Below are 5,443 nucleotides of genomic sequence, written 5' to 3' on the forward strand. Positions count from 1 at the left end.
AGACATGCCGCTGTGCCACGGGGGGGGGGGCACTTACTGCCTACAGACAGTAGTGGGAAAGTGACCGTTCTCCGAAGAAATATGAAATAAATAAAATAATAATAATATTAAGCTTACTCGTAGAGTCTACTGTAACTACTAAATTTTAGACTTTTTCTACTCTTTATAAGAGCTTTTATATTTATGTGCGATAATTGTGTTAATGCACGCATGAAAATAGTGCCAAGATGTTTAAAGCGCCCTTGTTAAAATTTTAAAATATTTATCGATAATTTCAAGCAAAAATATATATCTTACTTCTTTTATATCTATGTAATAAATTTTTGTATGTATCAAAAATATCTTAATAATCTTATTTAATGTTTTCTAATTAAATCTCTTAAATATTAATTTTTGTATCAAAATTTGAACATTAATATTGAAATATTATAATTCATAACAAATTTTACAGAATCTAAGCAACTGTAAATATATAATACTAAATATTACTATTAGGAGCGAGTATGCTGTATATTGGAAAATAATATTTTTTTATCAAAAACATTTCAATTAATATCACGATTAATTATATTAATTTCAACAACTAAATAATATAATTATACATCAGATATTGTAGTGTTTTCAATTTTCATTTCTACCGAATAAATATTGTTAGTAAAATTTTCCCACTCAGGATTATTTATGCTAATTAAGACATCAATATATATCTATAAATTAAAGTAAAATATTCTGGATTTATGACGATTCCGATAAACTTTTTTCATAAAGATATAAATTAGTTAAATAAGTAAAATAATTAATTACCATTGGAACTCCTATTACTTGTTTAAATACCCAATTATTAAAAAATATATGAATATTATAAATACATGTGGGACTAGCGAACGGAGATTAAGACTAGTAGACGGTGTATCCCCACCGCCATGTGGGTCCTATTTCCGCTATCATTTACAACATTTAGAGCACTTATCATATCCCATATTATAGTCAATGCCCTGGTGATCTTTTAAATAAATACAGCGTTTGTTTTTGTATTTTTTGCAGTTGTTAAGGTTTGTTTAGATAATAAATATGTATGTATATATATTTATTATCTAAACAAGCCTTAACAATTTATTCATTTTTATATATATATACACACACCTGTCAACTGACTGGGAATGTTTAAACTTGATTAAAACAATGTAAGTTCAACAGCAATCATATATTTCAATGTAATAACTTGAAAAGAAACTTTATCTCGAAATTTTAAAATTATAATAAATCTTTTTTCATAAATATTATTTGCAGTTTGCCTTCCAACTACCAACAAATAAAGATTTTAGGTGATCCCACCCTTGAACACCTTACATCTCACTGACCATGAGAAAAGCATGGTTATTTGAGAAACAATCCAGCAACTTTCATACCAAAACCTTGAATCCCTTTAGCATAATCAACACTGTCTAAAGCGTCAACCTACCAAGATTGTTTGAGATTGACTCAATAGTGTGGAAGTAAATAACCAACAGGCTTTACAAAATAGAAATAGGGTCAAGATCATTTTTGGAACCTTTAGGGCATTCCCCATAGTTCATAGTGTTTTAATACAAATTTTGGTTGACATTGGCCCAATAGGCTCGGAGGAGTTAGGGTATAAACAAACACACATTTCGTCTTTTTATATATATATATATATATCTAGATACATTAAGGCATTCATGCCTGAAAATCATCTGTGATATGAGAGCTTCAGAACTGAAAAGCAATCTGGAGCTGTTATTAGATACATTACGATTTCAGGTGGAAGAATCTTATAATAACAGCTTTAGTTTTTTACAAAATTTTAGCTAAACCAAAACAGAATAACTTTCTTCTCTGTGGCTTCAATAGTAAATGTTTTAGTGTTAATGAACGATAGGCTCTCTACGTTATTTAAACGTTTTCTTCTCTTCAACAGGTCCCTAATCTATTGTATCGGAGTTCTTGAGCTTTGTGTGAAATGACGCAACAAGAAATATGAACATATTGAGTCCTAAATGAACGGGACTGTAAGATTTATAATCCTATTGATTATGAAATATCCTAGTAAGCTTGCTGGTTTTTATGGTTTAATTGCTGAATATTTGTATTTATCGTCTGAAAATTATAAAACAAAAAAACTAAAGCAAATAAAAGATGGCATATTGTCTTTAACAAAATAGTTTGGAAGCATACTGTACAAGATTTGTTTTGTTATTACTTTTTTGTGTTTTGGAAATTCATACTGTGGTTTGAAAATAAGTTTATTTAAGGATATTTATATTTATTGGGTTATTCCACTAGATGTCTCTTTTGGGTATTTCGTGGTTATTGGAATACAGCTGGGTGTGATCTAATGTTTGAATATTGAGTTGCAGGTCGAATGTGTTGAACGTGTTATATACATTCAGCATATAACAGTTAATCCCGCTATCTGGTTTAAAAAAGCCAGACAAATCCATTAAAGCGAGTGTTTGCATCTTGGCGGCATTCCCTCTAATCAGTGGTTCAAGATTAGGGACTGCTATGCCTGAAATATAAGAGTCTTTGATCTAGCGACTTAGCCCATCTGCTGATAAAGAGCTGTTCAAATTTCCAAATTACAGTTCTGGTCAAAATATAAAGGAACTATTCCATTGAATAAAAACATGTCCCACTTACTATCTATTTGCAATGAAAGCCTCGGCTAAAAAACTCGGATCTTATAAATTAAAGCAAAACCGGGATGTAAACGTACCAAATTATTTAACTTGGAATTATTTTCTACATACAGAAAAAGCCTACATTTTTAAGGGAATTGTATTCATTTTTTATTCGCATAATCTTATTTCAGCTGTCCTTAATTTTGAACTTGGGCTACTTCTTTTCACATAATGCCATTTTTAGCGTCACTCGTATAACATACCCATAATCCTAAGCTGCAGAGCAAGTTTTTGCGGGAAAAAACCACGAAACATGAGCTCTTACACACGCAGACAAAGCAACCTAAACATGTCTAAGTGTTTTTCTCTTATGCAGGATGAGTTCACACTATACGCGTTCATATTATTCATAAAATGGTTAGCAAAATACCTACGTTGCACTCTATTGTTTTCCTTTTGTCTGAAAAGCTATGAAATAAACTTTTCTACTATTGTTACAAAACATATTGTTCCATCCATAAAAGGAAGTCGGCGTTCAATTGTGAACTGAAACTGTCACTAACGTGCAGGGATATACTATATTCATTACATATCACTCTATTAAAAGAATATATAAGAAAAGTTGTTGTAAAACATATTATTGAAGACACTAATACAATATACAGTGGCAATATTTTAAATACTTGGTCAAATAGAAGCAGAGCAATTACAAATAGTACAACTCTTTTATAAGTAGTTGTTATGTAAATTAATATTTTGTTAGAACTAGGGAATTCGATAGCTAAAAGATGGCGCTGTTCACGTAAACAGATTTTCCGTACGCTACCTAATATGAGACGATGTTTTAAACACAGGGATACCACGTTCAGTTTGAGAATGATACTCAGCAATAGAGTAACGTTCGCTGTACTTAACATTATTCGAGCACGTTTAGCTCCAGTAGTTGAGTTAGTAAATTTAAATTAAGGGATAGTTGATGCTTTGAAGTGTGTCGTAGTATCTCAGTTACGTTGCTATCTGCCATCAGACGAGTACTGTGAGTCGTAATCAATATGATTATAATGTTTCACCTTTTAAAAATATATTTATCGTGTGTAGTTTGAAGTGATTTTTGAATAATTAAAATTAAATAGTTTCCATTTTTATTTCGGTTATTTAAAAATCGCTAAACTTTTTTCAGTGTAGTCCAGTTAGAAAGGCTTTTTTTTTTTCAAATTGGTGCTCTAGAACAAACTAAAAAGTAATTGTTATTATGTGAATTTGGAAGTTAGGAATAGATTTCAGTAACATCAAATTTTTGTGTTAATCGATAGTCTTTTGACAGAATTTATCACCATTTTTGTTCAATGATTCGCAATCATGAGGTGTCTGAACAAGATACAGTGTAACCCTAGTTAACTTGAGTCCGGTTTCAGTGGCAGAGTCCTGTGTTATAACTATAAAGACAACGAGAAACTAGCTTTGAGTTAATTCTAGTAACATCTTGTATCTTTAGAGAGGCATGGATCAGTCGGTTAAAACGATAAATGCCCACAGAAAGGCTGTATTCTCCTGGCTGCAAAACCGAAGAAGATTCGACAATGCAGAATTAGAGTCCTTGTACCAGCGATACATCTACAAGATCCAACAATCTTCAGTCATCAGTATCTTAGCCTTGTTCATTTTACTGACTGGGGTTTTAACCATTCTCCACTTTTCGTATGCTAAGACTATCACTGCTGCTAACCTGTACTTCCTGATAAACTGCCTCAGTTTCGTCGGCATTCTAGCCTTTATCCACACCCGATGGCTTAAAGACACATACTTGTTGCCTCTGTGTTACGTAATTTTATGCTTCTTTGTAAGCTTCTGCCTGGTCTGTCTACCTCTTGACCTTGGCACACGAGGAACATGGGGTAAAGGCTCTTGGGGTGGACGACATAGTGCGGCTGATGGGGTGTGGGAGATACTCTATTGTTTATTTGTGTCTTACACTATGCTGCCTTTGAAAACAAGAGTAACAATGACTCTTGGTATCGTTCTACCAGTTATCCACACAACTGTAGCCTCAACCATGACTCAAGAATTTCCCGGACTATTGATGCATCAGGTAAGTTATTTAAATATATACGACTTTAATTCAGCTCACAAAAATGAAATAAGATAGTTAAATAGATATCGCTTATTCATAAAGTCTTGAGAATATATATTTAATTCAGTACTTGAACCGGTTCTTTATTATGTGTCATGTGTCGAATATTTGTAAAAACACGTGAAATGCCACTGTAGTTGAATGATTGATGACCTCAGTTTTCTTGTTTTTCCAAAGAAGATATTTCTATTCATAATATTGCTTATTCCAATTGTTCTCTTGTCCTATCAAACGTTTCAACCAATGCTGTTAGTGTGCAACTTCTACGACTACCAAACTTGCCAGGTCTAAGTGTGATTTAGTAGTCCTGCTTAAGGAAATATACAATGCTAAGATTTCAAAATATCCATTGTTCACTCAGTATTATTTCCATACAGAATCATTTTGGAAAACATGCTAAAACTGAAGCTGTCTGATTAATATAATACGTTTTTTTTTTTTATCTTTAGTTTTTGATTAATCATACTTAAACCACCACCTTCCAAAAAATTATGCAAAAAAATACAAGAAGTGTTAAATAATGAAAACGATTTAGGGTATTGCAAATCATTCGTGGTATATATTAGGTCGTCAAGAAATTAATGTCGCTTTTTTTTAGCTGAAAAAACCCAAACAAATCATAGTCTCCATTCTTATCGATGACGCTTTTCTATCTTATAATCATGTTGTT

At 31.8% G+C, this 5,443-nt stretch overlaps 1 pseudogene; it reads left to right on the forward strand.

Moving 5' to 3' along the window:
* Positions 1–3,530: 3,530 nt before the first annotated feature.
* Positions 3,531–5,443, forward strand: part of LOC106465784 — a 154,667-nt pseudogene continuing 152,754 nt past the window's right edge.

The sequence above is a fragment of the Limulus polyphemus genome, unplaced genomic scaffold (genome assembly GCF_000517525.1).
Source record: "Limulus polyphemus unplaced genomic scaffold, Limulus_polyphemus-2.1.2 Scaffold70, whole genome shotgun sequence".
Lineage (NCBI taxonomy): Eukaryota > Metazoa > Arthropoda > Merostomata > Xiphosura > Limulidae > Limulus > Limulus polyphemus.